Source organism: Myotis brandtii, unplaced genomic scaffold, assembly GCF_000412655.1.
Source record: "Myotis brandtii unplaced genomic scaffold, ASM41265v1 scaffold116, whole genome shotgun sequence".
NCBI lineage: Eukaryota > Metazoa > Chordata > Mammalia > Chiroptera > Vespertilionidae > Myotis > Myotis brandtii.
The window spans coordinates 2,518,221-2,544,002 of NW_005354010.1; the positions used below are offsets into that span (position 1 = coordinate 2,518,221).

Genomic DNA, 25,782 nt, shown 5'->3' on the forward strand with positions numbered 1-25,782 from the left:
GTGGCTGCTGGCCGCCATCTTTGTTGGCAGTTAATTTGCATATTGCCCTGATTAGCCAATGGGAAGGGTAGCGGAGGTACGGTTAATTACCCTTTTTGTCTTTTATTATATAGGATATTACAATTAACACATTACATTGATTTATTAGAGGGAGTTAATTTCATTTCTAAATAGCAAAGGAGACAAATTATTTGTTATCAAAAGTGGGTATTGAGTCTGACAGTATTGAGAGCCCCTGACTTGGTTCAGATGGTATAATATAAATTTAGAGTTTTGACTGTCGGCTCCTCACCAACTCAGAGTGGCAGTGCCATCTGATATCAGCTACAAGGCTTGAATATGAAAAGGACCGCATGTGCTTTTAGGATTTGACTACATCAAAGGCACCATCTCACAGTTGCATACTGTTCGTGGAGTGAGGCATGCATTAATGGGAATGGGAATCCCAGTGTCATTCTGGTTCTCCCTGGTTCTTTAGTGCTACTTCTAAAGGCTATGCATGCCCATGGAGGAAATGGCATACCCTATGGCTACTTTTAAGTCATTTTAGTGGTGGAATTGCTGTCAGGGCCTGGGGTTTTTATGAAAATCATATTCAAAAACCATAGTTACCAGTTGTTGAAGTTCTACAGCAATTAGACACTCTGCTACAAGTTATAAACACAGTACACTTACCCACAACAGTTTCTAAGTAGTAAATATCATCCATGTTTTATAGATGTAGAAACTGACCATAAAGACCTTGAGAGTTGTGTCAGACTACACAGCTAGTGAGTGAGAGATCCCAGGTTCGCTCTGCCTATTTCTTATAATTTATAATTACCCTTTCCGCTCTGCTTTCCAGTAGTAAGACAGGACAAAAATGTCGTTATCTATCAGGGTTATTTTATTTTTTAGAGAGGGAGTAAGGGGGAGAGATAGAAACATCAACGATGATAAAGAATCATTGATCAGCTGCCTCCTGCATGCCCCCTATTGGGGATTGAGCCCATAGCCTTGGCATGTGCCCTGACCAGGAATCAAACCAGTAACCTCTTGGTTCATGGGTTGACACTCAACCACCGAGCCACACTAGCCTGGCATGTGAGGGGTTATTTTTGCAAGCAGTGCAAACTTGACAGACTCATGGACAGTAATTAATTGAAAGATTCAATAAATCCATAATATGAATGCCTGATGCTTGTTAGAATATCAGTAAATGTATGTTGAATATATATGAATATATTGATAAGACTTTTTGTTGGAACGATGATTTTCAAGTTGATCCATGTTGACCTTGAGTGCATTATCTAATTTTTCTAGAAGGCTAGATGTACATAGTAAAGTTAATCACCCAACACTAGAAGATGATTCTTTAACAGAATCTCCTGTCATTTTAAGGTTCAAGTGTGGAAAATGGAATTTCACAACACCAGAGAAAATGAGATAAGGCCATAAGAATGACATTTATTCCCAGAGAGTTTCAAGTATAAGCCTTGGACACAAAGAAGAGGGCTTTCATATCTGTATAGTGCAGAAAAGAATTACTTAGCAGACAAAGCCAGTAATTAAAATGAACTGAAGCAGTTATGTGTCTCAGCCACTCAGGAAATCAGACTGATCAAAACTACCATTGTTTCTAGTTCTATGTCTTCTAAGTTTAGGTAAAGCAGAATCATTTTTGAAAACAGTATCATAATGAACATTTGTTCATAGCCGCCTTACATAATACTGTGTCATACTGGATAGAAAGGGCTTTTGTAAGTGAATGCTAAATGTAAACTTCCTTGAAAGTAAAACTTGGGGAAAATGTGAAACCTTCAGGCAGTAACCCTGACTAGAATTGCATTCTTATGCTGGCTGCTAAACTGGCTATCCGCTATCGTCAGTTTTTTAAACATAATTTTATTCAGATATATCCATGTTCCTTATAGTCGCATTGCAGGGCATGAAAGGAAGCACATCTTGCTGAAATATGCATTTATTATATTTAAACTTTGCTTTCCTCTTCCCAAAATATCAGATATTGGGTTGAATGTCTGCCAGTGCCCTCTTCTGGATAGAAAATAATACATTCACAGAACTTATCTTCCATTTTTACATATAGGCTAAACAATTTCTCCTTCACCTATTTGAGTGGATACAATGATAATAGAATACAATTTGGTTTTGTTGTGAGCATAAAAGGATACACTATCTCATTGTCCTCAAAGGAATGTGGAGGAATATTTAAAATATATTACCTTGGCACTCAATTTTCCCTACACTCTCGAACACCTCACTCTAAAATTAAGATCATATTTTGAATTCTCTATTAAGGAAGATAAATCAATTTATAAATATTTTCTCAATAGTCAGAATACAAACAGAAGAGGTTTGACCATTAGCCTGCTATGGAGGCCTAATCTTTGACATCATGCTGTCTCAAGTCCAAATTCTGATTAAAGCTCAGTTTCCTAAGCTAGAAAATTTAGGGGAAAAAACCTGTATCCACTTCATAAGGTAATTGTGAGGGTTATATGAGTTTATACATGAAGCACTTATCTTTTTTACCTGACCTATAGTACGAATTTTCTACAATATTAGTTAGAAAAGTTTTATGCTATATGTCTCTTTTAACATAAAATGTACAAATTTGAAAGAAAATCATTTAATTAAGATATGTTTCTACATGTTCTATTATAGAAATTTAAATCTATACATTTTTCCAGTGAAACTATATTTTTATTATTTAATTGTATATGTCAAAATACATCATAGACTGACTTTAATTTCTCAAGAAGGAAATATAGTGAAATATCTCTACCATAAAGAGTGAAACTATGCATTTATGATCTAAATATTATTTCATGCATTGAGGATTAAAAGAATATTCCATTTGATGACATAATTTCAGTAACTTTCTAAGTTACAAAAGTTGTACATTTTAACACTAACATGTTTTCAAATTCATGGTATGTATATATACCACACTTTGAGATCTATTTTTATGAATACAATTCTCTCTGATTATCAAATTTACCATTTTGGTTGTTTCTCCCTACTTGGCAGTGAGTCTAGCCTTTATTAATATGTAGCATTTCTAAAAATAGGCAAAATATCAGCAGAAACTTAATCTCTGGCTCATTTCAGATTGACAGTTGAGTACCTGTGTTAGCTGTTTGTCATAAAGAAGAGAAAACAAGTGAAAATGGAAAACTTACTCACTGAAGTATGACTTTGGGCATGTGACCGAGCCTCCTCTGTGCTTTAGCTCCTCTTATGTAAAGTTAACTATCAATATTATTTTTGCACACATATGGAGAAGTAGAAAAGCCATGGGATTTGAAATCAGATAAACATCTGTATCAATATCATCTTCTCTACCTGTTTCTAAAGTTTCCATTTCCATTGTAAAATGGTTGTTGTGAGTATTAAATGAATTGTGTGCACAATGCTTAGTGTAGTATCTGGTGCAGAGAAGTTGCGGAGCAGATACAACAATGACAACTTATAATACATTTTTGCATTCTACCTGCTTTGTGTCAGACCCTGTGTTAGAGTTGCAATCTCTAATTTTCACTATGTGCAGGCAAAGTAGACATGAGGAAAAATGCCCCAGGTCACACTGCTAGGAAGTCCTTAAATTGTACTAGTTCTTCTCCTTTGATGCTTCACCTAGTCATGGCTGCATGCCACTTCCAGTCACACAGGTCCCACACATTAGGACCCACACAGTATATCGTCTCCAGAAATGCACATGGCCTTTTCCAGCTCCCATCCCATCAAGCTCTACCAGCCTGTGTCCTATTTCTTGAGCTAACTAATCTGATGAACTAAATTTCGGCAGGCTATTTTTGGATCCCTTTGCTCCTCCTGAAAACGACACATTTGCCTTGTAAAGACTGGCTTTTCTGCCACAGATCCTATAAATTAGGCTCATAGAGGAACTTCCAGGTAAGGCAGAAGGTCAGCAAGGGAAGTCGTCAGGGTAGTGCTGTGCTTCTCAGCTCACCCCATGTTGTCAGACCACCTTCAGTCTAAGCTAAGCTGCCTTTACTCACCCTATGTAACTCTGGAAACTTTAAAAAGTTAATGTATAGCTTTATGTTTGTCAAGTGATCTGAAAGATAGTTACAACTGTACATTTGAATTTCAATCAGACTGAATCAATGATTTGGACCTGAAATCAGAATAGGAGGAAAGGAAAAAATATGCAGCAATGCTAGCATATATGAGATTCAAAGCTTGAGAATTTTTAAAATACAGATTTGCTTTCTTTGTTGTTTAATTTTCTTGAGAAAGTCACATTCTCATCTGCAAAATGAAGAGATTTGATGAAGTAAGGTCTGAAGTACCTCTCAACTCTAAGTCTATATTTAATTGGAGTTGAATTTAACTAGAAAATTGCATTTAAAGTTGACATCAACCACAGCCCATGAAAATTAGTTTTAAGAAAAGCATTGTCTGCAGCTTTTAATCAAACTTGTCATTTAGCAAAACTCCATAGTGAGGACCTTTCTAACTGTTGAATAATCTCTAAACGGGTTTTCAAGATAGCAGCCTGCCCTTCTCTTTGCTTTAGAGACCTTGGATAGTAAACACATACTAAACAACCATTTCTTTTTAGTTTTAACTTAATAGAGCTACATTTTCAAGACAGCTACTGAAAAGAAAATTCCAGGAATAGAAATTTAAGGTACTTTCCTATCTCTGTTTTTACCATGTCTTCTTTTCCTCCATATGTGAGGTAGAGTGGTTTTCAACCTCAAGGTTCAGGTTCATTTGAGGAAATTCTGTTTTATTGTCACTGACCATCCAGTAGGCAAAGAGAAAGGTGGTTGGTCTCATTGCACAGGTCTCTCAGTTCCCAAGCTTTTTATTCCACCTGAGACATTTACTCTCACCTTAGTAAACATAAATTATTAATTCCCCAGAGCGATATATTGTGAGAGAAACTAGCGAACTCATTTTTGTTTTGGATATCAAATTACAACATTTTCTATCTTTCACTCCTAAATATTGTCATAGTCACTGTCAATTCCATCAGAGCTCTCCTCTTAATAATTAATTAGAAAATGGACTGGCATTGCCTCCATTGCTTCTAACAGAAACAGTAAGGTGATTTAGAAAAATAACATATAACTGTAAATTGCAACACTTAAACCAAATCGTTTATCTAGCCCTAATCAGTAGAAGGATTAAGGGCAAAAGGAGCCTCCATTTTAGGACTGTTTTCAGATTAAATGAAGCCAAAGTCATTTAATTCCATCACAGTGCCTAGTACATACAGGAGCTCAATAAATGGTAGCTCAGTTATTTTACTGATCAAAGAATGTTTATAGAGAGTGTCTGGCACAGACTGTGCAGAGGAAATGTGATAGAGGTTAAGGCCAATCATACTACTTTTTAATTTCCTCTGATAAACTTTGCTTTGTTTCATATTTGGTCAATGGCATTTCCTATGAGACTTTCAAGTAGTTAAAGGGTAAGTATTGGGACTTTCCATTTAAAGAATAATGACCCAAAATTGTGATAGTAGGAGGCATTGATAATCAATATTAATGAGTGTTTTGGGGAGCCATTTCTGACAGTTTAGCTCTTTGTAGTAAGGACTGTCATAATCATTTCACTTAAAAAGCAATCTATTTAGCATGCTAATGAGAGAATTCATGCCTGAGCAAGGAGGGGCTCCTACAAAATGCATTTCTCTTATGCTGATTTTGATGGTAAGGTATCTGGGGCATATGTCTTCAAAGCCTTCCTGTTGCCTTTTATTTCTGTGATTGCCTCAAAAACTTCCTGCTTCCTCTGATTATATATAACTCATACCATTATTATGATATTTATCTCCAAGTTTCAGAGCTGGCCTTAGTTTTATGCCCTATCTTAAAATGATCAGCAGGTAACACAAGTAATTTTAATTACCAGTTTATAATTTTTTTCTCCCTGAATGTCTGTTAGAAAATAAAAGGAAAATGTAGAACTAAGAATGCCTTATTAGTAGGAAAGTTAAATAGGAGAAATGAAAAAGATGTTCTTTCATTCATTGATTTTTCTTTTTTAAGAAATACTGACAACTAATTCTTGGTACTAGGGGTATATCTGTGAGACTAAAATACATCAAAATATCCTACTAATATGAAGTTTATATTCTAGTTGGTCAAGAATAATCACAATAAATAAGAAAAGTATAAAGTATGTTAAAAAAGATGAAGAATGCAAAGGAAAAAATGGAGTAGAGCAACGGTTGGGGAATGTGTGAGGAAATTACAAATAAACATAAAAATAAACATTTGGAGGGCCTGTGGGGGTAAACCTTGTGGGCATGAGGAAAGTGCATTCTAAGATGAGAGAATGTCCTAAGCCTTTGCTTCCCATTTCTGTTTGAGGTGGGACATGAGTTACATGAAAAATTAGGGCCGTTACTGGAGTAGGAAGAGGAAGAGAAGTAGAAATGTGATTCAAGAGGTTAGAGAGAGTCATCTTTAGGGTGCTGTTGACAAAATGTTATGGTCTTAATTTTGCTTTTTCTATTTTGGACTCACACCATCAATTTCTTGGTGCTAATTTATAGTCCCTGTAGAGTAGTTATAGAATGATAAATTCAAACAGTTTCTCTGTTTGTTGTGGTTGCTTAAATACTTATATCTAACTTAAAAAAACAATTGTTATTTTAGAGATTTTAGTTGAAATAAAATACTGCTGTACATATGATTCAATTTAAAGATACTAAATTGGAGGCATTATAATTTTACAGTTGGAAACTCCTAGTTTGTTTTTATAATTCTTAACATTTATGTTTACAATGAATATGTAAGTCAATATAACATTACCTAATACTTTTGTCACATTTAAGCAGTCAGATATTATCCCTACATATAAAGAGTTTATAGTTTCACATGGAAGACAAAGGCATGTATTCATAACAATGTACATAAGTAAAAGTCTTTAAAATATATAGGTAACTTATATCAGTTATGATAATTATGTGAGAATGTTCAAGTTATAAAAAAAAGAACTTGAGCATGTATTCACATTAATATGTCATAATAGAAAAGGAACAAAAGGAGAAAAGTTTCATTCAGTGAAAGATGTTAGAAAAATAACGCTGGGAGTATTTCAACAAATGTCAGTGTGATTCTTGGGATGAGCAATCACACAGAGCTGAAGAATGTTGAGTTGAGATGAAGGTAAAGTAAAATGTAAGAGGTTTTAGAGATTCACTGGTATTCCTTTAGAGATTTAAAAAAATTCTCCCTCATTGGTTGATGCCTAAATTCTGTAATCAGAGTTTTATTGTTTTACCTGATGCATACTTAAACATGTCAGGCCTCTACATTAAGAACTTCAAAGAATCAATGGACCTCTATAGGTACCAAAAAGCAAGAGGAAGCAAGTCTCTTTTCTGACTGGGTTAAGGATTATGCTTTGGCTGAATGATGGGGAAGTGAGGCAACAACTTGACTTTAAGCTAAATAGCATGAGGGGCCTTCTTCATCCTATACATTAATTTAGTTTTTTCCCATCTGTTTGTTTTTTACATGAGTTACCATTTTCCTCCTGCTACTTCAGTCTTCTCTTTCAAATGTTTTTAATGGTCCTAGAAAGTGAGAAGAAGGTTTTTGGCAGAATAAATTCATTAGACCATCCATCGTCCAAAGGAATGAGTCATTTCCTCGGAGCTGAAGGACAGTTAGGTCCTCTCTGAACTTGGTTGCCTAGTTAATTCCCTAGGAGGCCTCCTGATGCTTTCTGCTTCCTGGATTTATATGAAGAAGCAAGTTTTATTTGCTTTTTGTTTCAGTGACATAATATGATATATCTAGCAAATGAACTTTAAAAAAAACTGGGTAAATGAGATCATTACCTATAGAATATGATGAATTCTCCTGGAGCCACGCCGATTCCCCATTCTGCTGTATCTATTAGCTTGAGAGGGAGGAAAAGAGCTGTGAAGACAAACACCAACATTTATCCTTGTAGGTCTTAATCACTATAACACCTTTAAAAATAGCTTAGGCTTCCCAAACATTGTATGCATTTAGAGTGCAGATGGTTGAATTTTGCAATGAGATTGGATTGAGACTTGAAAGCATGATGTTTTAAATCAGCTAGTCTTGAAAGAAGAAAATGGATGGCTACTAGAGGAAGCAGCAGTCAGAGGCGAGAAAGCATATTTGGAGGAATTGAGGAAGGTCCCAGCAGACTTGTCTAAAAGACCTGTCTAATATGAGAGCAGCTTCAAACCTGGGAATCCTCCTGACCTCTCTCTCTCTCTCACCTCACCTTGGTTTTTTCAGCAAAGTCTGTGGACACTTCTTCAGAACATAACCAGAATGTCAACTTCTCACTACCTCCATTGAGAGAACTCCAGCCCATGATAGCATCATCTTCTGGATTATTGCCAAAGCTTTCTAACTGGTCTTTTTGCTTCCACCTATCCTTCCACAGTCTAGTCACTGTCCAGATACCAGCTGGAATCTGTTGGTGTCAGATGGTGTCATACCTCTATTCAAAACACTCGAATGGCTTCCCGAATTATTAAGAGCAGGAAGGACCCAAAGTCCTTATGGTCAGCTCCCTTCCCACCCATCTACTGTTTCACTAAATTCTCCTAGCCTTCTCCCTCTTGTTCACTCCGCTACAGCTATAATGATCTTTTGGCCATTTCTCATACATGCTACCACTTATTGATTCTATTTCCAGACTGTTTCCCCCCAAGATATCTGTGTATTTCCTGTCACTTCCATTAGGTCTCTATTCAAATGTCACCTTCACAATGAGGTTTTCCGTAGTACTCTATAGCAGCACCTCTCCTCTTATCACTACTTGACACATTATATATTGGCTTGTCACATCTTGAAATGTTATATATACATATCTAGATCATATCTATATCTAGATATAAATCTAAGTCATCTGTTTCTCCATGGAACAGACTGTTTTTCTCACTGCTGTGCCACCAGCACCAAGAACAGTTCCTGACATATAATATACTCTTAATATTTTCTTTTTGAATAGATCAGTGAGTAACTTACTTTTATCTTCAATATGATTTGCTTTGGGAAAGAAAGCATGTTAATCCCCTCTTTCTGTGGCTCCTTGAAAGTTCAGATTGAATTGTTTTTCATTCTGCAGAAAAAGCATAAATTATAAACAGTGATTTTTGAAATATACTAAGTGCTAATAGACAAGACAGCATGACAAGACATGAGCCAGTGGCACAGTCCATGTGTGTCTCTGGAGAAGAGACACAAAGATGAACCATCCAAGAGCTCTCTAGGTGACCGTTGGTGAAGATGAAGGAGCAGGAGAAGAGTAGGGTCAGATCTGACCGCTGCCCATATCCAGTGGTATCCAAAGAACTACCGAGTCTGTGAGGTTTCCTTCCTAAATATTTCTGTAGTGATACTTATTTTCTATTTTCATTCTCACTGTTATTTCCCGTGGTTCACACATCTCTTTGGATTCTAACTACAAGTTTCAAAGACTTCAATTTTGCCTCTTCTTCTTTGTTACCCTGGCTGAAGAACTCTTCCTAAAAGGTGAATGTGATCATGTCATGTTCTTGCTTACAACTCTTTGATAGCTCCTTCATTGATCACAGAATAAAGTTCAAGTTCTGAATGCATCTCATAGGAGTTTCTAACTTCATGGCACACTATTCTTCCAGCTTTAACACTCTAGACTGGGCCACATTCTCCTGGACTGCTGAGCCTTTATGAACACGAATCTGTTCATAGTCTTAAATATTATTCTCCTGTAAAATTGGATCACTTCTATTCAGCTTCTATATCTCATCTTGGATGAGAAGCCTTTCCTGATACCTACTTAATTGAGCCAGATATCTTTATAAGAGTCCAGTAGAATCCTGCATTGCAGTACAGATTCTACACATCACCTGGTATTACAATTGTATGTTTACATATTGGTGTTTCCTCTGAACTATAAGTTTCTTGAATGTGTGAACTAAGTTTGCCTTATTTATAGTTGTGTTTTCAGAGCCTAACACAATGTTTGCCTCATATTAGGTATTCAAGGCTTGAGAGAATGTTTTTCCCCCCTTAGATGTCAATATCTGTGAGTCATAGTCTAGAAGAATATTCCCCAGATAGAGAGTTCATTAAAAAAGAAAGACATTTTCCCTCTTGAAATGCATGTTTGGAGCTGGGGATAATAAAGAATGGTTATTTGTTAATGGCCTATTCTTCTTTGGGAAAACTTTGTCTTATGTCTTGTTGAGGGAGATAAGGGTAATACAAATAAGTGTCCTGCCTTTGGAGAAAATTCTCACCAGGGTCTTCCCTTGGCTCTGGAAAATCCCCCTTTAGATCAAGGCCTCAATGGGGATGTTTTATGTTTTTATGAGTGTCTCACTCATGCTCTGCACAGGGAACAAAATCCCACTCTGCTATGACTTTGAAGCTCATTGATGTAGATCAGGTCTGCAGAGGTGTGGACAGTGTTGAGGGGGAAAACATGGGATGGGAAACACCCATGGAGCAGCAAAAGTGAGGAGCCTCTACCCCTTAGGCCTGGAAAATGGTGCTACCAGAGGCTGGTGACAGCTGGAGCTACACAGACGTGCATCTGGTAGAAATGGGAGCCTTGGAGGAAAGCAGCCACTGCCAAAACTATGGCCAGATAGCAGGGGAAGAAACACCCCAGTCTCTCTGTTCTACTGTATTGTCTCCTTCATCTGTCCACCATTGGACAAACCTAGCTAGAAGCCAAAGGCCAAAGAAGCCCAGATGCTACAATTGTAGGGATCTTACCACACCCCCACGTGGGCACAGAGAAGAGCAGAAAGAGTAGAAATAACTGGTGGGTGTGTTGAGAGCGAGCAAGTAGAGATCAACCAACACAATCACTGGCTTTCTGTTCAGGACTCAACTCCATGCTCTGCAGCCCACGAGGAATATTCTCAGGCTTGATTGGGCACCCCTCATTCCAACTTGTCTAAGAGAAATCTTGAGCATCACTAAGTTTTCAGTTACCAGAGGCTATTGGGTCTCTTCCCTGCCTGCCCTCAGTACCACCCCATCACTATTAGAGCCATGCCTTAAGCACAGTCCCAATGTCTCCAGTGTGTCATGGTCCCGCTGTACTGGTAAGATGCAGCTGATTCATATGCAAGGAGGCTGATCCTGTGCCCTGCTGACAGGAACCATACTCAGAGAGACTGGGTCCTCAGCCTGCCTCTAGGCCACTTAGAATTGCAGTGGCTGGATGACCAGGGAGTTGGTACAGCCCTGGATCCACTATCCACTGCTGTCTCCTGCACACCAGTGTTCCATCTATAGGGGAGCTGAACATACCTGGTAGAATTCAGATCAAACTTTGTTATGAAAATATAAAATCAGTGAGTCTTCTCACCATCAAGACCCTCTTCAAGTCTGGGAGATGCCATCTTGATAGGGTTGCCAGGAAATCATCTGGGACATACTTACACTAAAAAGTATTCATTGTTCATTTGCAATCCAAATTTTAATGGGTGTCCTGTATTTTCTCTGGCCATCCTACTTGAGTGGACACAAGATATAATGTGAGTGCACTTCGGCTTCTCTAGCCTGGAGAAACCAAGAGAAACCCAAAAGATGAATGAATGAATGAATGAATGAATGAATGATATATCTACCCACAAAAGAAAGACAACCTATAATTATGGAAGGTGGCCACACTCATTATAGAATATCTAAGAATATAAAAAATAGGTAGATTCAAATTATTCTAGCAAATCATGACTCAAAGATAAACCATGATGGTGATTTTGATATATGTGTTTATAAAATAAAAACCATACTGTACATACACTTTTTTCTCTTAACATTTTATTATGAGAATTTCCTGATTATTCAACTATTTTTGAAAACATGATTTTGATGGTTGTATACTATTATAGCATATGGACTACTAAAATGAATTTAATTTTTATGTTTTTATGCCATTTTAGTTATTTTTAATTCTCTAAATTATGTACCACAATGAACATTAATATGTATTATACATTTTCATGGATCTGATTATTTCCTTAGTATGAGTTTCTTTATATGGAATTACTAAGCCAGAGTTATGAAGAAAATATGAGACTCTTAATGCCAAATTGCTTTTCTAAAAACAGTAATTTACTATGTGTTGATAATGCAGCTTAAAAAGGTGAAAATATGTTTTGTTGGATGAATTTTAATTTCTTGCCAGAGTCTTCCAGTTGTGTAAATGTTAGGCTTTGTTAACTAGTACTGGAATAGAATAGAATTTGTCATTATTTTAACCATTGTCAAGGGTGGTACCAAATTTTTCATGAACTACAGTATATGGTAAAGGATGTGGTGTGATGCATCCTGAGAGGGGAAATTAATGGATGGAAACTGGGGCAAACTCCGCAGGGCCTAGTGTTGCTCCTGAGTTAAAAACCCACTGAATATCCAAGCAGACTGCTAAGTTAGGCATGTGAGCCCATGAAAGGAAACTGGACTGTGCTTTCATATCAGAGGCCAAGAAATGGTTGTGTCCCTTTGGCTAGAAGGAGGAAGAGGATATATTTTCAGCATTTGTGTTTCAATAACTTTAATTTCCATTTTGCCACAAATATGATTCCTGTGTATTGCCCTGCACCAGCCAACTTGCACATTTTTATTACTAGCTCTCCTCCTGTAAGACTGCTTTTGAGACGTCAGTTTACAACTTTTGTTTCCATATTCCTTAAATTCTTTTTTTCTATTTTTTTTATTATCTGAGCAAGGTTTCAGGTAATTTTTTTCAAGAAGTGTAAGTGAATGATATGTTGCCTAGTATTTACTTATCTAAAAATGTCTTTCTTTTTTCCTCACACGTTCAAGCAACTCAACTGTATGTAAAATTAGTCACACAAGCTTTGCCTCAAAACTCTGTACAGTGTTGTTCCATTGTTCTATATTAGTTGATTAACAATGCTAGCAAGATTTTGTGAGGGAGATATTATCCATTTTGTTTAGAACTTTTAGAGCCCCATGTGTAAATAACTTCTATTTGCTAGGAAATGTTTCTTTCATATGCTTTTATTATTGCTTCCATTCTTGATGAATCCTTAGTAATCCTGTAATTCTGAGAGTGGCATCTTGCTCTCCATCCTTTGTTTTTTTAATCAGCTTCTATTTTAGTGTTTACAAATCAATTTTCCTTTTTCTAATAACTTCTAGGAATGTTTCTATAGTTTATCCTACAGAATAAAGATAGGAGGTAGCTGTATCTAGTTATCTACTATTGTTGTGCAAAGATGCAATGCAGAAAGGGGAAAATAAATTGATCTCTTTCTATTACATGTGAGAAGATTGCTCATAGCATTCATCACAAGGAAGACAGTGATGAATCTCAGTTTACTGTTTCTTTTGAGGTTGAGAGTTTGCTGTTTTTTGCATCTTGACATTATGATTGTAAAAAAAACATATCAAGAGGGTGGAAAGGTGAAACAAATAGTTTGCTTTACAAACAGAGGGACATCAGTAGAAAGTAAAAAAGATGGCAAGTAATATATCAGATCACTACAGTAATTTAAAACTGAATATCTACTGGAGGTAGCTGGAGTATATGATCATCAACCCCAAACTATCCTGAAACACACTTTACTATGACTTATGTGGATAATGGAAAAAATTGCTTTGGTAGTTTTCTCTTTGCTTATGTGCAAAGACACTGTATCGAAACCTCCCCTCTTTCGACCAGGTTCTCTCTCTCACTGTTTTGCTATTCTTTTGTCACCTACTATCTACACACAAGAGCTTCCAGCAGGAAATAACTCCTGGCTTTTGGTTTTTCTTCTGTGATGTTTATTAGGGAGGAATCAGGACTGGTTTTGTTGTTGGTGTAAGCTCTTACTTATTCTGACATTAAAGTTGTAAGTTATTTGATCACATATGCTTTTTCCCTCAGATTTGTTTCGAGAATTTTTCATTGATCAGTTGTTTGTTTTTTTGCTTGTTTGTTTGTTTCATTTTTCTGGCCAATAAGTGTGCAGTCCTTAGAGAACAAGTTACCAACTGGAGTAAACATTTGTATGCTGTTTGACTTCATGGAATCATTTACAAGGACAGGTTTTGTAAATAGGTCTTTATGTTATATGCCACAGAGGAGAAACTAGATTCTGTTTAAGAAATATGTTTTATTTAAATAGATGTTTCATAGTTGTCTTATATTTCATGGAAACCCACTGGTATAATTCAATTCTTTTGTCAAAATATTGCTCTTACTGCGAAATGGAAATATTTTCTATGCAGTAGCTCAAATATGGGGATTAGGGGTTGAGAGAACAAGGTGTCATCAGTGTTTCAGTGGGCAGTGAAAGCACGTCATTTCATCTACTCATTACCATTAGCGATGTTTCTAAATTATTTGCATAACATGAATTAAGCAAAACCTAGCTATCTGGGAAGAAGAATTCTGATACTGATTTGCCAAAATCTGGCTGGATGGCAATGTACAAGTTATTCAATTATCTTACACTGCAAATCAATATTCGTATTTATAGTATGAGAGACTTGAACCACCCAATTGCCAATGGCCTTTTCGTCATAAAAATGTGCTGATTCTATGACTTGGAATAAATTGAAACTTCCCATACATTTGCTTGTTTTGTGCAAACCTCTGTTATAGACCTGAGGAAACGTGAATTCAGAGTAGGCTAAGGCATGCTCAGGAGGCACAATGTCAAGGAGTGAAGTGGGAAACAAGAGCTTTTGCTGGGAAACAGTGGGGGATATGGTGAGAAGGTAAGTTAATGTCAGCTTGTGGAAAACTTTGAATATACATACACTTTTTTCCCCCTGAAATCACGGGGACCCATACAGCTTTTGAGTAGGCATATTTCATGATTTAAGGGTGGTGTGGAGGGGAAGAACAAGAGAGGAACAGAAGCCTGGAGGTTCTTGCAGTAGTTTATACAAAGTGATAAGCACTTGGACCAAGAAAAGGCAGGTATTCTGCAGACTCAAGAGAGAGTTTAATGAAAGTATAACTAGGACCCAGTAATAATTGGGCCATAAGTAGTGAAAGACACTGGGGCTTAGAACTCAAAAGAATAAAGAGAGAAGTGTGTGTGAAGAGAAATGTTTTTGTCTAGAAAGTTTGGAACTATGATTTGAATGTGTCATTTGGAAATTAAAAAGCATATTGGAGGGGATAGCATTGTATTATTAATTTGGCCTCATAAGCTTTTTTGATGGGATCTTTATAAACATGAACTTGAAACAGTAAAATCTATTTGATGGTGAAAAATGTCAGTGTCTTTACTGGTGACTGTCTTTGGTAAAATATCTCTGTAATTAATAAGATCATTTCAATGGTTCTTCTGTTTTGAGTGCCTAATTGGTTTCCAGTTGAAAATTAAGAACCTGATTCAAATTAGATGTCAGAAAAAGCAATAGCTTTTTAAGATGTTCTCAAATCATATGCTACAGTAATAACGATAAAGAATTTTAAGTACATGGTAAGGCACTTATTAGACATCGAACTAAACTTAATTTTTTAAAACTAAAATGAACTCTTATGAATTAGTCTCCTGTTTAAAATTCTGAGCATTCTACTGTGATAATAAGTATGAACTTGTAATACACTAATAATCCCCGGCTTAAAGTCAGAGTAGATTTTAAGCCAAATGTTATTTTAATGTATTACTTAAGTGTATTCTTGTGCAACTGACATTCCTAACTAGTTAAATCTGAAATCTAGTTAAGAAAAAGCTACATTCTTCTATGCAAAATCTATAGCAGGAAAATTACTTTTAATATGTTGAACACAGAACTGTCTTAATGCTCTTTAATTAGATTAGATGTCCATAGATAATGATTAAAAATGATTGATAGTTTATTTATCATTAAGTTACTTGATAATCTGGTAAATTCATGGTCAAATCAGAATTTTTCATGCCTTACTTCAATTTTTACACTTACCTCTAAGATATATTAATTTTTCCTGAGTAAATCATTTTTTTAGGTTGACATTTGGTGATACCTTAGTCATGAGACCCATCTCAAATATAATTTCTTCTCTAATGCCGTCATTCATTCAAATCATATAATTCTTCAACATTCTTTGGGAGTCTGAGCACCTGGGTAAATTAAATGTCCATTTCTGAAACAGTTAACTCTAGAAAAAAAGAATGACTTCTAGAAGACGAATGGTTTTGCTTTTGGACATACATTATTTGTGTAAGGTTCTACCACATCAACTAAGTGAAGACATTTAATAGGTAGTTAAATATATTTGGATGTGTCACTAGTACTCAGATAATATCTAAAGTTAAGGATTCGAAAAAGGCCATCTAATGCATATAGTTAGATAAGTAGAATATCAAGGAAGGACCAGAGATTTCACTAAATTTAGGGATTATTGGATATAATAAAGGGCCAAATTAAAATGTGTATTAATAAAAATAAAGTAAAAACCTGATTATACTGGTAGCGTATGCTCCTTTTAAAAAATAGAAGCACAAAAAGTACAAAGAATAAAATTATAATTATATAACTTTATAACTAGATCAATATTAATATTATTTCCTTTAATTTTTAAATTTGTATTTGAAAAATAAACTTGTAATTACAATAGTTATAATACCTTAATCTTTTTTTTTACCTAAATGAAAACGTCTAAATTCTTCAAAAACATTATTTCTAGTACCTGCATAGTAATCCATCACAATTGTTGGTACTATATATCAATTCTATTTTTCAGTTAATTCTCTTGGATTTTTGGAAGTATATAGGTATATGATCTGCAAATTCTTATCAGTTTATACCTCTTTTCAGATACTCTGTACATCTTACATTGTCTCTTGTTTTATTATATTGCTTTGATCTTTATATCAAAATAAAATAATAGTGATAATAGATGTTTTAAAATGATTTTAATGGTAATGTGTATAACGCTTTAACATTAAGAGTGATGTTGCTTGCTTATAGCAGAAGTACCTATTTTTAGTATAAAATTTTAGATGTTATGAATAGGACTATATCAATATTAACTTATTGAGTTTGACATAATTTGCATGTGTGTTTAAAGTAAAATTGGTTTATAACAGTCATTCATTCTACTATATTATAGCACATGAATACTATTCTGTGAATAAGAGCATAATTTTATAGTAAGGAAGGTTTGGAAAACACTGATTTCTATACTCTTGGAATGCACATTGTTTTATTATAGACTCAGAAGTTCTTTGGTTCAATAATAAGAAAAACCTTTAAAGCAAATTTCTCAAATTATTTCTTCTTGAGTTTAATGCATATTACATTATTCATTATTTTTTTATTTTTGACCTTTTTAAATTTGAGGGTAGGGGAAGGAGAGGATTTATCAGTAGCTGTAAGTGGATTTCCTATTTTTAAATACAACTTGAATATCTTTTCCAGTTGATGAGGAATGTTCAGACCATTTGTATCTATTGTAAAAACAGTGTTATTGGTTTTTGATTTATAGTTATGTTTTCTGTAATTTAGTTTCTCAGCTGCTTCTTATCCATTTTATTTTATGCAGAGATTCTTTGTTAGCTGTTAATTAATTATCTGTGGCTGCATAACAAGCCACCACAAACATTGTGGAATGAAATACAACAACTGTTGATTGCCATTATGTCTCACAATCCTGGGAGTTGACTCCTCTCAGCTAGGCGGCTCTGGCTTTGGGTTTTCAGGAGGCTGCCGTCAAATAGTGGCTCAGGCTAGAGGTTTCTCAAATGCTTCTTCCCTTCTATGTCTGGCAGTAGATACTGGTGGACCGCATCAGGGCATTCAGCCAGAACACCTACAGGTGACCTCTCTATGTGGCCTGGGCCTTTCCACAGAGTAGTGGCTCTCCAAGAACAGTGGCCCAAGAGAGAGACAGGCAGAACCATACAGTATTGCCTGTTGACTAGCTTTGAAGTTACATAGTGCCATGTCCATCGTATTCTTCTAGCTGAGGCAATCTCAGAAGCCCACCAGGTTGTAGAAGAGCATATGGGAAACAATGTTGTGACCATGTTTGGAAAATGCAATGTGCCATGATAGTCATTCGATTATTACTAGTAGTTATGAAAAGTTTCAGAGACATCTTAACCATATATCATCCATCTGTGAAAGTGACTAAAACCCACTAATTTTGTGTCTTTTTGGAATACCAGGGATTTTTGCTGAATTTTCATTTGTCCTTTCTTAATTATTTATTTTAATGTTATAAAAACATTTTGTAAATAATTGGTGGTCTCTATCAAAATATTGTGAGGCATTAATTTTGTAACACCGTTTATAACATTTGTTAGGATTTTTTTTATATTTAACTGTTTTCATGTTTCCCACCAATCCTTGATAACCTGATTTCTTCTTTCTTTTTTTTACTGAATTTATTTGTTGTTGATCTTAAATAATCAACTGGATTATTTAAGGGATACTCTTAGATGGTACATTTTCCATATATTTGTCAAGGATGTTCTTAGAAAGCCAGGAAATTGTTAATGAAACAGTCCCCTTTTTCTGCACTCGACTAAAATCTCTGATTGTGTTAGTAGCAATCAGACTCATAGAAGCAGGGTTTGTGTTGTGGGGGCTGTGGCTGTCAGGAGCAGCAGCTTCCCTGCAGTATTGTTTGATTATAGAGGCTCATGTTCTTTAATATGAGTGCTAATAAAAATAAGAAGAGCTTCACATATTTCATGTCCATCTGCTTTGAACATTTTCTTGCCAAATGGCATTCTGAGCTGGTGGCTGAGACACAACAATAATAAGGTTACGTGATTGTCAGTGGAGGAGTTTTACGGGCTTGTACAAATTAACTCAAAAATACTTTTTGTGATGGGAGAGAGTTATTATAAGATTCAGCACATGGAGAAACTAAGGTGCTGAAAAAAATTAACCCAAGGTCTAAAATACTTTATTAATTGAATTGGAAATATACTCCTTACAACTAATGAATTTATTTAATCATTTATCTATTTACTTATTTCTTCATTTACTCAGTATTTTTGAGTCAGTAATGAATTTTGCATTAAGAGCTTCTTGTCAACTAAGAGAAAAATCATAGCCACAGATAGTTACAATACAAATATTCATGCTATCAATAGGTATTTACTCGACAAATATTTACGCTCCAATGTTTCAAATACCATATTGGTTACTATGAATACAGTGTTAAAAGGTAGATCTAAGTTCCTATTCTCATACCAATTATATCCTATCTGGAGGAGTCAGACATTAAGTTAGTAAAGTTATAAGGAGATATTAGGTTGCCAAGGATGCTATGAGGAAAACATAGACCGATGTGCTAGGGAATCTAGAGAGCCCCTTTAAGTTGTTGGTCTAGAAAACTGAGGCTGACTCTTAACCCGGGGTCTGCATATCATATAAGACCAGCCTCAAGAATAGCTACACCTCTGGCAGAGGGAACAAGACTGCAAAAGCTTCAAAGAGGAAGCAGTTAGGAGTGTGGCAGGAACCTCGGAAGCAGGCTCAGAGATGGTCAGGAGCCGGACACTGAGCACAGTAGGCAGGACCCTTCCAATTGTCTGGCCTGAGGCAGGAGTGCAAATGGAGACTCATATGCCGTAGGTCTAAAGAGCTAAGATTATAGATCAAACTCATTAGCTGTGACTGAACTACGCTTCCTTCTTCTACCGTGACAAATATACCTTCACAAAGACAAGATTTTAAAATACTCATAAAACCTTAAGATTTGTGTGACTGAATGTTAGCAAATGATTTAAAATGACCAAATTTCATTATTGCCTATTTTTGGATGTTCTGTATATAGGTTAGTGATCTTATATTTATAAGATAGTAAAAACATTCATAATTTATAAACAATTATTATTACTCTTTAAATTTTATTTTTCGTGTTTTTACTTTAGCAAAATCACTAATTAAGCTTGATTTTCTAATAGTTGATTTTCTAAAATTTTCCTAATTACCCATTATAATAAGTGGAAAATACTGATTATAACACATCCGTGTTAAAATAGTTTGTTTTAAATTTAATTCAATCATATATATAATTAGATTCATTTTTGTTTTATAACTATGTTATCTATAATAATCTATAATAATAAAAGCATAATATGCTACTTAGACCAAACAGCCGAACGACCTGACGTCATTCCGGATGTCCTTCCGGACGAAGCCGCCATGGCAGGGGCAGAGACAGAGGTGGTTAGGGACAATCATGCAGGCAAGCGAGCAGTTAGGAGCCAGTGGTTCCAGATTGTGAGAGGGTGCAGGCCGGGCTGAGGGACACCCCTCCCCTGCACTAATTTCGTGCACCGGGCCTCTAGTATTTTATAAATATAATAAAATGCTGGTATTCAATGTTAAATAGTTGTGAGGGTAAAAAATTAAGATCATGCTTCATATGTTATATCTAGACCAATTTATATACAAATTTAAGATAGAAATAAATATATGTATCTCTATATTTTAGAGAGTGGAAGTGGGAGTTAGAGAGAGAGAGAGAGAGAAGACAGAGAAACATTGATGTGAGAGAGACACATTGATTGATTGCCTCCCCCATGCGCCCAGACGGGGGCCATAGATCAGATTGAACCTGCAACCCAGGTACATGCCCTTGACTGGTGGGGGCCATAGATCAGATTGAATCTGCAGCCCAGGTACATGCCCTTGACTGGGAATCAAACCCAAGACCCTTCGGTGCATGGGCCTATGTTCTAACCACTGAGCAATGCGAGATAGGGCAAAAGTAAATATTTTAATGTTACAAAATTTTTCTTGACTAACATTCCCGACTGTTATATAGAATGTGCTAAATTGTGAGTTCTTCTGGAACCACGAATGAGAACATGAAGAGAAGTAAATGGACACTTAGCACTTTAGGGAAATACTATTTGTTATCTAAGTATCAATTGCATCTATATTCACTTAGAGGAATAATTTGACAAGATAATTAGTGTTTCTTCTTATATCTAACAAGCTCAAATCTTCTTTGGCCTTCAAAGAAGCCTCAATCACTGATGGTGGTGGTGGCATAACCTACAGTCCTTTGCACCACTTGGACAAAAAATAGCCTTTGTTTTGAGGAAAAAGGTCAACACATGTTGAGAAGTTGTTTCTTTGGGCCTGAATGTTGGTAGTCACAAGAGCAGGTGTTCAGAGTTATAGACTGAGCCAGGGTTTGGCAATTTTTTTTATATAAAGGGCCAAATACTTTAGGCTTTCTGAGTCATAGAATTTGTAACAACTACCCAACTAACGCGCTAGTTGTAGGGCAAAAGCAGCTTTAGAAAATATGTAAATGAATGGATGCAGCTGTGTTCCAAAAGTTTTATTTGCAAAAATAGGTAGTCTGGATCTGGCCTTTGAACTGTGACTGCCACACCTGGGGTGTGCTGTGCCATCACTAAACTTCAGATCCCAAGTGACAGAGGCACCCTCGTGTTCTTTAATAAATGAATCATCGGCGTGTTTTTGATGTGTTAAATGGTGGGGCCCAGAGCAGAGGCCTCACTGCCTCATTCTAAGGGAGACTCTACAGTAGGACTGGGTAAGGAGATTAGATTTTATTCTAGGCAGGATAAAGAGCCACTGCAAGGTGTTCAACAGGCACATGTAATCTTAGTTATGCTTCAAAAAGATCCCATTGACTGCTATTTGGAGAATGAATGAAGTACTGTGAAAGTAGAGAGAGAGAGAGAGAGAGAGAGAGAGAGAGAGAGAGAGAGAGATATTAGTCCTTCCAGGGCCAAATCAATGAGCATTTCAGAAAGCAAATGACGTTTGATCTGCGTCACACTGAAGCAGGGAAAGGCACTTCGGGTGCAAGGCAAAGTATGTGCAAAGGCAGAGAATCCAAAAGGACTCAGCATATATTGGAAATTATTTTAAAACTTCAAAAGAACTAGAAAAACATGTGCATGAGGTAGGAGAGAAGACTAAAAATCTAGGTTGGATCCTCGTATGCTACAAATGGGGCATTGACCTGTGAGAAACAAACAAAAAAAAGGAACTGGCAAAGTCTTTAAGTGGGTAAGGTCAGATTTTATTTTTAGGCAGAAAACTGGGACTGTAGTGTGGATATGGGACTGGAGTGGGAGAAACTGATACCTGGTTGTGCAGTAATCCAAATCGAAGATGAAGAGCACCGAAAACTAAGGTGACTGTGTGGGGACTGAAAGGGAAGCTGCTTTCAGAAGATACTTTGGAAGTAACACCGATGGGATTGGTGATTGGTTTTCTGTTGGGGTGAGTTAAAAGCAGGGATGACTGGTGACTACCTAGGCAGTGTAGGAGTGCCACCTTACTCTGTGGTGGGAAGAGCCGGGGGTGGGTGGTAGAGAGGAGAAACACAGTGATTGATGTTTTGGACACGGAAGTTGAATCTGGGTTGGGACATCCAGGTACAATGTCTAGCAGGATGCTAAGATATGGGATGTAGAAATATTTGATAATAGCAGAGACTGGTAGCAGCTGATGCCATCAAAGAAGATGAAAAACCCCAGGGACAGTCTAAAGACCAAGAAGAGGACGAAGAATGTCTGTCTGATTAACACTAACCAATGAGGGTGGTCTGAGAGGAGGGCATTAAGAAAATGGACTCTTTCTAATCCAGAGAATAATTCTGTGGCTCAGTATGCTTCATCCATGGTCTTACAGGGGAGATGGCCACGCTGAGGGATATAAGCCTCTCCCTCATATTACAAAATGGCTGGTTTTTAGTTAAGTGTAATTTCAGTGTATACTCCACAAGTGATATTCATTATAAATGTCCACTACAGACGTCTATCTGAAATTCCAGGGAAGAAAATCTCTAAATCCACTGATTTTTAAAAATTTATTTTTGTAAGAAAATTATCAATATGATAATCTCATACCAAAAAGGTGTGGTCAAAAGTTGCAGCCTTCTAATATCATGGTTCACTATTATTTCTCAAAATGTGATCTGAGTCTTTAACTGACATTTAAAAAAACAGGAGCTCAGTATTTCCTTGCATAAGTGACGACAGATTGAAATTTAGTTTTTTCTGTCTTGCCTTGTTCCAAAGAATGCTATAAAAACCAAGAGTAGCCCTGGCCGGTTTGGCTCAGTGGATAGAGCGTCAGCCTGCGAACTGAAGGGTCCCAGGTTCGATTCCGGTCAAGGGCATGTACCTTGGTTGCGGGCACATCCCCAGTGGGGGGTGTGCTGGAGGCAGCTGATCGATGTTTCTCTCTCATCGATGTTTCTAACTCTCTATCCCTCTCCCTTCCTCTCTGTAAAAAATCAATAAAATATATTTAAACAAACAAAAAAACAAAACAAAAAAACAACCAAGAATAAATGTCCATAACTATGGAGACATGTGTATCAGCCATTAAATCAATGTTGCCCACATGCCTGTGGTCTAAAGGAATTTGAGCAGTGAAATCTTTATTCATGTTTTACAGCTTGGTGAGTGAGTATCATGTGCCAGGTACTATGTTAAATGTTGGGGACAAATGGTAAACCTCTTGGAGGCAAAGGAAGACAAGACATTCAGGCCCATGGACTGACTCTGTGACCCTCTTAGGGAACTAGGAAGAGTTCTTAGGTTTAGGAGGCAGATGGAGGAGCAGAGGAGGCTGAAGAGGAAGGCCAGAGCCAGATCCTAAGGGCTAACATGCTTCTCCTCTACCTGGGAGGCCAGCTGTTCTTTACAGCAGAGGTACTGCCCTTGGAGGGCATTTTGAACATTTGTGGGGCATTTTTTATTGCTCTAGTAATAGGATGTGGGCTTTACTGGAATTTTTGTAGTTGGGGCCACAGATACTAGACCAGGGGTGGGCAAACTTTTTGACTCGAGGGCCACAATGGGTTCTTAAACTGGACCGGAGGGCCGGAACAAAAGAATGGATGGAGTGTTTGTGTGAACTAATATAAATTCAAAGTAAACATCATTACATAAAAGGGTACGGTCTTTTTTTTTTTTTTAGTTTTATTCATTTCAAACAGGCCGGATCCGGCCCGAGGGCCGTAGTTTGCCCACGGCTGTACTAGACTGTAATGTGCAATGTGAGAGCAGTTCCACATAATTAAGAACATATTGTTTTAAAATAAGTATTTACTTTTCTACCTACCCCACTAGATGATGTATCCATGAGAGAAGAAATTTTATCTCTTTCCCTGTAATTCACTCTGACTGTCACCTTTGAGGGAAGTTGGTAGGAAAAGTATAAACTTTTTAGCCAGCTGTTTAATTAATTTTCCAATCCCAACGCCACAAATTATAATTTCTAGGCCATTTGTATGTGTTGCTTAACTTTTCTGAAGTTTTTCCTCTGGGAAATGAATCTAATGTACATATACCTCAGGGCTAGGTGAGGATTAAATATTTATAAGGCACTGAGCAAGCATCTGGAACTTAGAAAGTGCTAGAATAAATATTGGTTCATAGCGGGAGGTGTGGAGGTTGGGAAGCTTGCACTAAACCCTGCAGGGCCATTATGAGTCTTGGTTAAACTTAGTTCAACATTGCCTTTGAATTGATAACCTGTTTTATAAATTTATTTGCCTAGGGTGACAGACACTTTGTTCTTAAGTGTGAAGTGGGATTGCCTAGTGTAGGAGCATTTTTCAGGCAATTTTTTGCTCAGAGAGAAAGAATGATGCCTCCAGGGACAAGGAATAGAGAAGTGAAAGATTTGACATCTTCAATTTGGTAGTTAATCTTGGATAATCTGTGATATTTATTATAGCATAGCTTTTCTTTCAGCAGATTTATGTTTTTATTATCTAAATTGGATTATAAACTATCAATGAATTAAGGCTCTGTCTTTTTGTGTAGGGGGTGAATTTTCTTATTTTTTAATTAGAGTATACATTTAATATTATTCTGTGTTAGTTTCAGATGTACAGCAAAGTGATGAGACAATCATGTACTTTACAGAGTAGTTCCCCTGATGCATTAAATGTCTTATTTGCAAAATTTATTACATAATAGATATCCAGTAAGAATTTATTGATTGATTTCTTTCATTGGTGTGAGGTGGTGAATGTTAAAAGAATATAAAATGCATAATCCCTTATTCAAAATCTTTGTAGTAGAAGATATGTTTTAAAATTTAGATTAAAAAAACAGATATCTATCATATTATATCTGTACTAGAGGCCCGGTGCACAAATTCATGCACCAGTGGGGTTCCTCAGCCTGGCCTGCGGGATTGGGCCAAAACCAGCTTTCCGACATCCCCCAAGGGGTCCCGGATTGCAAGAGGGCACAGGCCAGGCCGAGGTACCCCACCGGTGCATGATTGGGGCCAGAGAGGGATGCGGGAGGTTGGCCAGCTGGGGAGGGACCACAGGAGGGCTCCAGGGTGTGTCCGGCACATCTTGCTCAGTCCCAATTGGCCGGACCCCAGCAGCAAGCTAACCTATCAGTCAGAGCGTCTGCCCCCTGGTGGTCAGTGCACATCATAGTGAGCGGTTGAGTGGCCTTAGCATATCATTAGCATATTACACTTTGATTGGTTGAACATATGACTGGCTGACTGGACACTTAGCATATTAGGCTCTTATTATATAGAATATTACCATATGCTATATTACACATAACCAGAAGGAACTGGGAAGTAACCCCAAATCAACATTTTAATGTATCTGCAGGACAGCTATGACTATTCATACTAAGCAAGTTATGGTGATTGCAGGTATAATGACCATGAAGTGTGGTTCCAAATAAACAAAATTTCTTTTTCTTTGCTTATGAGAGCTTCTCTCACCCACCAAGGAAGTTTGATATATATGATCCAGAAAGCCTTTAGTTTTATAAATTCCTTAACCCAGTGGTCGGCAAACCGCAGTTTGCGAGCCACATGCGGCTCTTTGGCCCCTTGAGTGTGGCTCTTCCACAAAATACCA

The 25,782-nt window shown here is 36.7% G+C and overlaps 1 protein-coding gene across 1 annotated transcript in view; it reads left to right on the forward strand.

Moving 5' to 3' along the window:
* Window positions 1-25,782, forward strand: part of FGF14 (fibroblast growth factor 14) — a 589,987-nt gene that overhangs the window by 272,601 nt on the left and 291,604 nt on the right. The window lies entirely within an intron of this gene.